The 12,918-nt window shown below is 42.9% G+C and overlaps 1 long non-coding RNA gene across 1 annotated transcript; it reads right to left on the bottom strand.

Annotated features, from left to right (window-relative positions):
• Window positions 1-7,577: 7,577 nt before the first annotated feature.
• Window positions 7,578-11,723, bottom strand: LOC121705694. The gene is made up of 3 exons (XR_006030867.1): window positions 10,916-11,723; window positions 10,381-10,798; window positions 7,578-7,691 (listed from the first exon to the last, which is right to left on the bottom strand). It is a non-coding gene; the product is annotated as an uncharacterized LOC121705694 (long non-coding RNA).
• Window positions 11,724-12,918: the final 1,195 nt, after the last annotated feature.

Below are 12,918 nucleotides of genomic sequence, written 5' to 3' on the forward strand. Positions count from 1 at the left end.
CTCTATGTCCTCTTGGGGAGTGCAGAACATACCATAGTCCTCCTCGTAGTGCCTGTCCCTTTCTCTTTGGCATCTGTTCTGGTCTTTTTCTTCCCAGTCCTGGCGAAGGTCACTGACCGTATATAACACTGCGTCTCTCACGTATCCCTAATCTTCAATAACGGCGGGGAGTTTGCCTCTTCCTTCTTCAAATGCCTCTCTTTTGTCGTTTGCAGCATTTACTCTCCACCCACTATTTTCGTGTCCAGCGACCTTTATTGTCCGCGTCTATTTTATTTCCGGATCGCCCGATGTTGCCCCTTCCTCACTGCCCGTAGCTTGGGGCTGTGGCTCCTCCTGTACCTCTTCCTGTAGGGTATGGGGGTTCCACTCGGCCACCAAGTGGACTGCTGCGAAGTCTATGTCAATTCGATTCTGGCACCTGTAGGGGAATCTGTATCTACCCAAGTACCCCGCGTATTCCTGATTCTCTCGGTCTCTTACGCTTATCTCCCAATCGTATTCGTCGTACTCGTGGATGTCTATGGTCCAGATTACGTTCTGTTGTTGATGCTCCATATATTCTCAAAACCTTCCTAGTTCTACCTAATAGGTTCCTGAGCCTTTGCTAATCTGATGTATCGCTATCATCACTCCTTGTGTCCATTTGTATGATCTAGCATACAGAGTTTACTAAAAGAAAGGTTTTGAACAACTCAGTTTTTTCTGCTCGCCGTCATCTTGCCAGTCAAGGAGTGAGTTGTCCAAAACCTTTCTTTTTAATAAACTATGTGTACACGAACAATGTTCTCAATGCGCAAGTTCATGTGTAGAGACACATGTGTAGAGACACTGATGATATTGATGATACACGATTGGAAGCTCCTGTAGCCGCATAGGATTTCAAAACAGGCGAAATGCCACAAAACCGGTTTGTGAATAGGTCTGTGAGTTAGGAGTCCTCTTGACTTCTTTTAAGCGGTCACAGCTGGTGGGAAGGTGTGATTTATTGGGGGCAGGGCCGGATTAACTGGGCACAAATGTCTGATGGCCCCCCCTGCCCCCCAGTCAACGTGAATCGGGTGGTCAGTTAATAGGCTATGCCGAAATAGTTTTCAACATTTTGAATATTAGTGTTGGGTGAATTAGGAAATGTTCTCAAAGTAGCCTTATGGCTGAAAGCTGCTTGGGATCCCCCCTGTTAAGCAATATAACTATACAAACGCGCGCACTCATTGTTTCAAAAGGAGTAAATTCGGCTTTGTCAGAACTGAGCTGTGGACGACACAGCACGGCATGCCCAATTGAAAATAAATTAACGCAACGCAACACAGACCCCGCTTCTCGCGCGTCAGTCACTGACATGAACAAAACACAGAACCCGCTTCTCTCACGGCAGTCACTGACAGTAGCCTAGAATAAATGCATGGGGGAAAAAAACTTCCCCATGACAAAGACATCGTAAAACACTGAAAGTTTACATCTGTCCTTTGTCAAATGTGTTATGTTACAAGTAGCCTAGTGCGTAATTCTGCTTGATAAAGTTGAACAAATACATTTGCTTATTTCACAGAAAAATATAAATAGCCAGTTAGGGTCTACAGTGCAGAGTTGGTAAGTTATGGTAGGCCAACTTGGAGTGAACATACAAACAGGGGAAATTCTTTCTCTAGTAGCTGAGTAGCCTCAGGTGCGCACGTAGACATAAGGCCGAACATGCAAGCGCCAATGAATCGTGCTCTCACGACAATCACGCCGTTAAACTTAAATAGGTTAACATCACTCTAAGTTCACCTTCAAGCAAGGAAAACAATGATTTTAAGACATCTGTTTCGTTGGAAGGGCAAGGGGTAGCAACAGGGCAACACAGAGACAGGCCCGATGGCAGGGCTGTTATGAGAGTATTAAAATATGGGATATTCTACGGGAAAACATTAAAACGGCAAGACAGCAGGGGGAAGTTAAAATACATGAGAAGCACGGAAAAAGTTGGCATGCATTGTTTTGGTCCCCATGCACAGGGATTATTTGTCATATTATTAATCACATATGATTATTTGTGAAATTGTGCAAACAGGCGCAACACATTTGAAAAGGAAAGACTGGTAGCATGCAAGCTCATGGGAAAGATTGATTTAAGAACGTTATCACAGTGTGTGGCTGTGGCGCAAAGCAGTGCGGGCGGAAGACAGCGACAATTGGCAGGGGAGGGTCATGTCTTTTTTAACAATTCTGTCGGAGGGTCATTGAACAATTTCTAGCAGGCAAGGGAGGGTCATGCAACTTTTGACTGAAGCACTCAAAATTCCTCCGGTGGCCCCTTCAATAAATAACGAACAGTCCCTAGATTGCTGCTGGGCTATATGTCTTAGTTCATGTCTGTTAACAACTCATTGCTGTCAAACGCGTAGCCTATCTCGCGGTTGCATCCATTACAAACAAACATGCAATGTGAACGTCTGGGATTGGGAAGAGCACTAAATGCTCTACTGAATAAGCACGAAGCCAAACCTTTAAATGAAAAACACTCTTTAATAATCAAAAAAATAAACCGCTAATGAAGTAAACTTGTGACCATCAAAAATCGTTTAATCGCCTGTAACTCCGTGATAACAGGACGTAACAGGAAGGCATTTGGCTGAGCAACGGAGGTTAATATGCTCTATATTTTGTCCAAATTATGTCTGTCTATCATTGTTTCACTCGGAGAAAACCAGAATGTTTAATTTGTCCTGCGTTTCTTCTACGGCTGCAAATGGGATTCACTCGCAGTTAACCAAATATTTCTTTATTAGGGCAGGGCAGGCATATTTCTAGCCTGGGTGTTCCCATGCTGCCTTGCGCACGATTTGATTCACGCTGCTAAGGCAGCCTGGAGACCATGGAGCAAATTTTCGCCTGAGATAGGGGACCAATCACAGAACAAGGGGGAAAGCAAGACGATGATGAGCTATGCACAGACGCATTTGATAGACATCCGTGGCACCCAATAAACGGATCTGGTCATTTTTTTCAAATACGAGAAAATTAACGTTTGGTTCCCAGACCACGTCTCATTGAGAAGTGGTGGCGCTAGCCAGGCTAGCATATTTCTGGCTATTAAATTATTTCTAAACCAGTCTGCTAAAGTCTGTAGTGAAGTCTGTGTAGGGTTTTCCAGGCTCCATTTATTTTTACGAGACACCCAGCTCACTTGAGCCATCTACCGGTTGTTTGGGTTGTTGCAGCGTCTCACTGGGAAAATACAAATTAAAGTCCCGTGATACCGCGTGATCCCACGTGCGGACCGCGAGTGAAGCTGGCCAAGTTGAAGCACTGCCCACTGTACGTTCACACTCGGTATCATGTTTCAACACACTTTAGGTCAATATCACACCGCAATTCTCCTTTAATATTGCAAAAGGAATTGTCAATTAAATTATGAAATTTAATTATCCCACCTCTCAATAACACAAACTTTTTTGCATGCTCTGGCCATGCTGAATGTGAATGTGAATGTTGACAGTGACAGTTTTGGGATGCTCTACCTGTTTCAGCCATGCTCATTGAAAACCATTGTTCTCAGATCCATTTAATTCCATTGAGATACATTGGAAAACTAGGCTATGGATAGTCTGTGGGATGTAGGAAGTCAGGACAGGTTTTAATGCATGTTAAATCACATCTACAGGTTATACAATTTTAGAAATTGTGTAGTTTTTTGCTGTTTAACCTGTTTCCCTTGAGGGTGTAAGGCAAAAATGCATAATCTGTATTAAATATGTTTGAATCAAGAAAGGAAAAGTACAGTAGTACTAGCTTTGAAAACAATGGTTTTCAATGAGCATGGCTGAAACAGGTAATGCATCCCAAAATGGTAGTGCACTGCACTGATAACATTCAAATTCACATTCAGCATGGCCAGAGCGTGCAAAAAAATTGGTTTTAAGATGTTTCGTAAGATACAAGGTAAAAAGATCAGCAGCATTGTTATCATTTATTCTAATACAAAGCGAACAGTATAAATTAACTAGCTAGCGCAAGTCATCGGTATGTGTTAGCCTGCCACTAAACACAGTCTTACCCACTCCAAAGTACACCTGAGGCAAATTCCAGACAATCGATGTAAATGTCTGTGTTGATAGAATAGTGTAAGAAATACAACTACCTTCGCATCGCGTTGCAATAGTTATACTTTATTCCCTGAAGTTAGTAGTAGGGTGTTCAAAATGGGTGTTCAAAATTCCGTTGGTCACGTGGTTTGTGTAAACCTCAATTAGTTCCCGGAAGTGAGTAACAGTTGCTGTGCCTGCGTTAGATTTTCAATTGCCTAACGTTAGTAGCCTACAAGATATAGAGGATATACAGGATTGTGAATTCGGGTAATTAGTAGTAAAACACAATTGTTCACATACATTATCTTACCAACACGTGCAGTCTATTAAGTCAAATGAATATTTAATTTGTTTAGGTTGTCTAAGCTAAAGGTTTCTGACATTAATTAGCACGCCCAACTTCCTAGCGTTGGCTTTGTAACGTTAGTGCTAGGGCTGCTAACTCTCTGTTTTTTAGACACTTCATGTTAATAAACCTAAAACAGATGGTCCAACTAACTTCAATGACTATGTAATCTTGACTTTCAGATAGGAGAGTTAGGACAGGACACAGATCATCAGGTGAATGTGAATTGTCAACTGGCAGCTTAAAGTCAATGCATCGGTACACCGCTGGTAATGTTAACTAGGACTAGCGATTGTTATTGTTTCTTTTTTCCTTCTTTTTTTCCTTTGCCTACTTTGTACTGGCAACATCGTTGACATTTTTGTTTACTCTGTTTAGGTTTTTGTTCTATGCATTCAATCATTCACGATGCATATTCTGTACTGTACTATATACATGTAACTGTAAGTTGTTGCATTTGTTTATAAAAAGGAGGTCATCTACCTTTTGTCTGTCATGTAATGTAAAACTTGGCTCACACGAATGAGATATTTGTGTGAAGTTTAGTGCATAAACATTGCGACAAAATCGCATCTCTGCTACATAGCTTTTGACAAGTCTCCACATACTTCACGAGTAGGCTACTGATGCTGAAGGCCTAGCTGCTACTGGTGTGATAGATCGTGAATTTTCTTGTTAGACGAGACGAGCTAGCCCAAAGCCAACACCTGTCAACTCACCCGCTGGAAGATGATCAATGTTGTCCGTTATATTTTTGTATGTGTTTTTTTTTTATATAGGTTAGCATTAGCGTACAACTTTACGATTTCAATCAATTAAATCCAGGAAATCCCTCAAGTAGATGTAACATACTCAATGTCGTAGTAGATTTCTTGAGCTCGGCACAGATTTTATGATCAAGGGTCTGTAAATACCGTAAAACTTCAAAATAAAAGCTGAGTCCCAAATAGACACCTGTCACTTTTACACGCCTGGTGTGGCTGCAGGTTTGGATAAATAAAGGCCAGTTTCAAATAGAGGCCTGGTCTATTTTTTTTGTTTCAGGTTGTAGGCCTATTTAATCTCCTAAAAGATCGTCTCAGTGGCATAACGTAGCTGTGCTGGGCCCCGGTGCAAGCATTGCTAGTGGCTACCTGACTAATCATCGCATCACCTCTGATTTCCCCCAACATCCGCAATTGAAACGCAGATAACGTAGGCTATATATCACGAAAAGCATCAAGGAAAACACAGCAACTCCTACGCGGTGGAGCCTACACAATATATGACCACACAATTGCTTAATTTAGCCTATAACAGTGTGGCGCAGGGTCAGATAGCCTTCCACAAACAGGTCACGAAAGTGCAACCCACATATGCCTACTCGATAAAAAAAAAAGCAACCTGTATCTTACCCATTAGATGTTCACTCTACAGGCCATCTGTTAAGCACGGTCATTCATGATATATCGTTGAAACCCAACTGCCTGGCTCTGCTGTTCTTCTGGAGATACCATTAGATTACCAAAGATATATATTTTTACAGTCTATGGGAGATACTCCACTCAATCGTTTAAATCCCATGCTAGCCTTCGAGGTGTTTAAAAAAAACTATTCAATTTTATTCATTTGGATTTAGTCTCCTCGTTCTTCTTTTTCTTTTCTCTTCTGTGTGCCACATTTATGCTTATTAATTGCTGATTTTAATGCTGATTATTATAACTAAGCTACAACCCATCCAGAGGTAGCTCCACAAACTAATCGCTAAACGTAAACACTAATGACAGGAGGTAAGATCATTGGAACATATTTCCCCATTCCCAGCAGGCCTTGTTCCTTTGTAAAAATTGACAATAAAAATAAATTTAAGGTATTTTTTTTACTTCCAATTCACATTGTAACATATGTTGTACCATCTGAATGTAAACACAATGCAAAAAAAAATACATATAGAATAGGGTCACCATGACTAAAACGTATAGAGCACGAGTGTGGTATAAATATTTGTCGATCTCATCAGAGGATATAATGTGTAGAAAAGAATATTAACTTCTGAGAGTTGTTGACATGACATTATCTTGGGCGGAGAGGCGGAGGTCTATCTCAGCGAAATATTGTTTCATCCAGTGCTTCACTGCGTTTCATTTGTCCCGACCAGGAGGGGGAATAAAACAATATACACAAGCCACTTTTGCTTTAAGAATTCCTAACTGGTTTAACTCTGCACAGAACCCCACATACTTGCACCCAAGGTGCCACAGACATAGATAGATAGATACTTCTAGGCATTTGAGGACTGATGACGTGTTCCTTGATCAGCAGCCTTTGCTCTCTTCGTAAATGTTGAGGATAGAACAAAACAAACATGAAATCAAACAAGAACACTAATACTAGAAAATGTTTTTTCCATCCTGTAAAGTGTACTACAATCTCTCTCTGCCCTTCCTTCCATGCTGTTCTTTAATAGTCTACCATGGTCTGCTGTGCTGCGTGGGGATGCTGCAATCGCTCCGAGAGAGGAGTAAGGATGTTTGGTTTCCCTAGTGACACTGAGAGGAGGAAGAAATGGCTTACCCAAGTCAGAAGGAGCAACCTTAAAATACCTAGCAATTACAACTACAAAAAGATATGTGAGGTATTGAAAATCCACAGAACCACACAGTCTAGTGATCTTTATGTTTGATTTATTTGTTTTTCAAAAGAAGGGAGAAGGACCTTTAAAAAAAAAACCTGGTGGGGAACAAGGAAATAAAAGGCAATTTTAACCATTTTTAAACAATTATCATCATGCATCAGATGTTTGATAGGGAAAATGGATTCTTGCAGTGTGAGGCTGAGGTCTATCGCCTGATTCCACTGAAAAGACAAGGGGAAAATTGTTGGACTCTTTTGCAAACCAATGTACTAAGGAAATACAAGGGGGCGAGGTTAGCAGTGAAGCCTCTGGCAGAATTAAAACGCTAGTCATTTCAACTTAGGGCACTCTTACTCTGCAGGCACATTTTGAGGCAGACCAGTTTACCACAACGGAGAAGGGAAATACTAGGCTGAGAGCTGATGTATCTCCGACAGTCTTTGTGCATCGGCCCACAGGCAAAAAGCGGAAGACTCCAGCAAAACGCAATATCTCTGCACCTGTCAATCTAAAAGCCTTAGCTGCTGATCACAGCTACAGTGCAAAAGGTGATAAACAGAACAACTATATTAATCTTTTTTAATTTGAAGTGCGGTTTCAAATGTAGTTTTATGACATTTTATGATAAACAATGTGCTGTCTTCTATTTACATTAGTGCTTGATCAGCAATCAGCAATTGATCAGCTTGATCAGCAATATCCAAGATATCCAAGATGGCGGCGCGTACACACGCAGCGACCTCTCTCTGTCCCAACCGTACGGTGTTTTGTTCGTTTAAAAAGTGTTTGTCCGAAAGTTTTACGTGTTCGTCTCGTCTTACTACGTCGTACTACAAGTACAGCAGGCAGTTTTTAATTGACATCTGCAAAAGCAAGTTTTGCAGCGTTCTGGACTTTGCAACAGAGACGCTAAAGGAACTCGGACTACTCCGGCCTGCAACAACACCGGACTCGCCTGCTACTCCTCCCCCGGAAAGAAAGCGTCGGAAGCGGTGTGCGAGGAAGCAGAAGAGGGGCAAGCGCGGAGGCGTCCGGGCCAGGTTAGCGGCCAGCCCAACTCGCCCAGCAATACCATCCATTCTCCTGGCAAATGTACGATCACTGGACAACAAAATGGATCACATACGACTGCTGAGATCAACGAACCGGACAGTAAGTAACTGCTGTGTGCTCGTCTTCACTGAGACTTGGTTAAATGACAACATTCCGGACTCTGCTGTACAACTGGAGCAGCTAGCATGCTATCGAGCAGACAGGGCCATTGTAAAGGGAGGTAAATCACGAGGAGGAGGAATCTGTGTTTACATCCGTGACGAATGGTGCCGGGACACTGTAGTAGTATGCAAACACTGCTCACCACTGGCAGAGTTTATGATCATAAAGTGCCGTCCTTTTTACCTGCCAAGGGAAATTACTGCGATTCTGCTAGTCGCAGTATACATCCCGCCTACCAACAACAACAGCGATAAGAACGCGGCTCTTAGTGAACTGTACCAGGCTGTCAGTGAACAACAGACAGCACACCCAGACGGTTTCACCATCTTCACTGGAGATTTTAACCATGCTGATCTCAAAACTGTACTTCCAAAGCTACACCAGCATGTTGATTTTCCAACAAGAGGAGATAACATCCTGGACCTGGTCTACACTACACACAAAGGAGCATACAAAGCCACCCCCCTCCCCCACATTGGACTTTCAGACCATATGACCTGTGGCACTGACACCCATCATCATGAAGTGCTTTGAGCGGCTTGTCATGTCACATATCAAAGCCATTCTCCCCCCCACCCTGGACCCCTTCCAGTTTGCATACCGAGCCAAGCGGTCTACAGAGGATGCAATCTGCTCTGCCCTCCACCCAGCCCTCACCCACCTGGAAAAAAGAGACTCATATGTGAGATTGCTGTTTATAGACTTCAGTTCTGCATTCAACACCATAATACCACAACAACTCATCCGCAAACTTGACAAACTGGGACTCAGTACCTACCTCTGCAACTGGCTACTGGACTTCCTCTGTCAGAGGCCCCAAGTAGTACGTGTTGGCAACAATACCTCAAGCAGCATCACACTGAGCACAGGGGCCCCCCAAGGCTGCGTGCTCAGTCCGCTGCTCTTCACCCTGCTGACACATGACTGCACTGCAACCTACAGCAACAATCACATAGTGAAATTTGCTGACGACACAACTCTGGTGGGTCTCATCACCAAGGGCGACGAGACTCAATACAGGTTGGAGGTCGACCATCTGACCACGTGGTGCAGGGACAACAACCTCCTGCTGAACGTCAGCAAGACCAAAGAGATTGTTGTTGACTTCCGGAGAGGTCACACCCAACACCTGCCACTGACCATCGACGGTGCTGTGGTGGAGAGAGCGAGCAGCACCAAATTCCTGGGGGTGCACATCAGTGAAGACCTCTCCTGGACCACCAACACTGCATCACTGGCGAAGAGAGCTCAGCGCCGCCTGTACTTCCTGCGGAAACTCAGGCGAGCAAGTGCTCCACCAGCCATCATGACCACATTCTACCGAGGCACCATCGAGAGCATCCTCTCCAGCTGTATCGCTGTGTGGGGCGGAAGCTGCACTGAATACAACAGGAAAGCCCTGCAGCGCATAGTGAACACAGCTGGAAGGATTATTGGTGCTTCACTCCCCTCCCTGAAGGACATTTACACCACCCACCTCACCCGCAAGGCGACCAAAATTGTGAGTGATGCAAGTCACCCCGCTCACAATCTGTTTGATCTACTGCCCTCTGGGAAGAGGTACAGAAGCCTGCGCTCCCGCACTACCAGACTCACCAACAGCTTCATACACCAAGCCGTAAGGATGCTGAACTCTCTCCCTCCTCTCCCCCCTCCACCCTCAGCTACATAACATCCTGGACATTGGACCCAAAAATGGCCGCCTGCACTACTCCACTTGCACACTTGCACACTTGTACACTTTACAACTGGTGTTGTTGTCCTGAAAACACAACACTTCTGCTGCTCTTACATAACTTGCACCACTATGCCACTTTCTTCTTACTTAGGTCAAACAGAACTACCCAAGCCTTTTATTGGCCTGAATTTGCACTAGTATTTTTATTGACTGTCTATGCACAATTTCAACCACATTTTGCTGCTCTTATTTTTTCATTATTATATGTGCCCTCTTATTTACTTACTTTTTTTATTTACTTATTTACTTACTTTTTTGTTTACTTTAATGTTATGTTTGTCTGTGGACCTAAATTGGTAAAACATGTCTTGTCTTCACCGTGGGATAGTGAGAAACGTAATTTCGATCTCTTTGTATGTCTGGAACATGTGAAGAAATTGACAATAAAGCTGACTTTGACACTGAGGACAGAGGAGGTGAGGAGAGTGAGAGGGAAATTGAGGGAAGAGAGAGAGAGGACGTGTCAACTGAGGATGGAAATCAGGAGAGTGAGGAAATGAGCCAACAGCTAGTGAATCTGAGCTAAAAAAAAGTTTACATAGACAAGAAATAATACTTACCAAAGCAAAAGGAAACATTAGAAAGCTTCAGAGAGAAAATGCAGCTCTAAAAAGGACTATTGAAATTAGAGACATGAAATTAAAGAAAATATTTACCAATGACCAAATTAGGGCATTAGGCCGAATATCCACCAAAGGCCTAAAGTGGAGTAATGTTACCATTAAGAAGGCTCTTAAAATCCGCTTTGCTGCTGGTCCAACAGGCTATAAATCCCTGCAGGAATTGCAGTTCCCCTTACCAGCAATAAGAACCTTACAGAGAAGAATGCAATTTGTAAAGTTTCAACCAGGTGTGTTGCTGGAAGTGTTTGAATTCCTAAAAATGAAGGTGGCAGGAATGACAGACCATGAAAAAGAGTGTGTACTCACAATTGATGAAATGGCGATCACCCCCAGTGTCGAACTAAACATCCAGACAGGAAAACTCTATGGCAATGTCACCTTGCCAGATCATACTGGGCAAGCCACACACGCATGTGTTTTCATGCTGTCAGGAACGACTACCAGGTGGAAGCAAGTGGTGGCGTACCACTATACCGGCAATTCAACTAATGGTGCCGTGTACAAGCCCATTGTATGCAAAATAGTGGCACTGGCCGCAAGCATTGGCTTACATGTGACCACTGACATGGGAAGTGCAAACCGGGCAATGTGGAAAGCATTTGGTGTCGGTCTAAACAGCACATCTGTCCCACATCCAACAACACCAGGAAGACGACTTTACTTCATGCCAGATGTACCACACCTGATCAAAAATCTGAAAAGGTGCCCTGGTCCGGGGGCAGGTTTTTCAGGTGCCCAGTGAAATTGTGACTAAATACAAACTACCATCTAATACTGTATCAGCAGCACATCTGGCTGACCTAGTCCGTTTCCAGGAAAATATGGCTTTAAAACTTGCCCCGAGCCTTACTTTAGCCTGTCTAACACCATCTCACTTTGGTCAAGTCAGCGTACCATCCACAGTCAGAGTAGAGCAGCTACTAACACCTGAGCTCACAGCACCTACACTGACCTTAACAGAGACAAACATCCTTTACCATCTTGCTGGCTATGTAACTCATAAAGAGCTGAAATTTACCAACATGTGTGAAACCTGCAGCACGTCCATTAAGTGCAACAATGCTGTTGAACTCAACGGTGTATTGTTAGAGTTAAAAGAGTTCAAAAAAGGCGCTCTTTGCCGGCCATCTGAGGCAGTGTTTTCCTTCATTCAGAAGATAGAGGAACTCTTCAGGAGAACCACACCCTCCGTACTCTTTAAGGTTCATAGTGCAACAACGGCCTTTGAAAGTGAAATAAATAAAATCCCAAGCAGGTTACAATCATGCTGCAGGGTTGAAAAAAAAAAAAATAGGCAAAAGATTCCTTAATGTTAGACTTCGGATTGAAGCAACACAAATCAAGACCATCAAAAAAAACAAAAAGGTAAAGATGGTCATATGGGCAGCAAAAGCCAAGCCAAGAAATTCAAAACCTCAACCAACGCCCCCATGTCCTCCAGCCTCTATAGATGACACCAGAACACCACCTGCCAACATAAAAAAAGCATTTCATTAAACATTTTTCAATCCTAAACTACTAACTACTATTTTTCTTGTTTTAAGCAATGGCTTCATTTGTAAACACACAATACAATATTGTCTCTGGGCCTACAGTATGAAACCTGCACCAAAGAGCCTTGCTACTGCAGGGGCAATGTTCCTCCCCAAGCACATAATGAAAAGAGGGAAAGACTACAGAGAGGAGATTGTGCAAGTGAGGGAAAGAGTAGTCTCTCTCTGGGTTGTGTATGAGAGATAAAATAACAAAATGTGATATTCTAAAATGGATTATGCAACAGCATTTATTCTATGGGTCATTCAAAAAACAGAAGAAAAAATAAACCTCAAAATATCATGTTGGGCTGTAGTGACCATGATGTATGATCATCTGGACCAAATGTTATTTTTCACAAGAGCCACATTGGCAGTGCAAAATCAAAAGGAGAGCCACTTTTACGACAACATACTAAGTCACCTTTGCAAATGTGCATTTCTACATATAAATTGGACATCCCACAAAAAAGAAATAACAAAGCCAATACATTTTCATTTAAGACCAGATTTACTTTAATACTGGGATGAGTGGAAGCTGGCATGCATGTCCTTGACTTTCTTCATGCTGTATTTTTAGTATTAGTAGTAGCAGGTTTGACAATACCCCCTTTAGGAAGCACCATTAAGGTGTAGTGCAGTATTGTATTGACTTCAGTTCAGCATTCAATACCATAATACCACAACAACTCATCAGCAAACTGGACAAGCTAGGATTCAGTACCTCCCTCTGCAACTGGCTGCTGGATTTTCTGTTGCAGAGACCACAAGCAGTAC

This window comes from Alosa sapidissima, chromosome 3, assembly GCF_018492685.1.
Source record: "Alosa sapidissima isolate fAloSap1 chromosome 3, fAloSap1.pri, whole genome shotgun sequence".
Lineage (NCBI taxonomy): Eukaryota > Metazoa > Chordata > Actinopteri > Clupeiformes > Clupeidae > Alosa > Alosa sapidissima.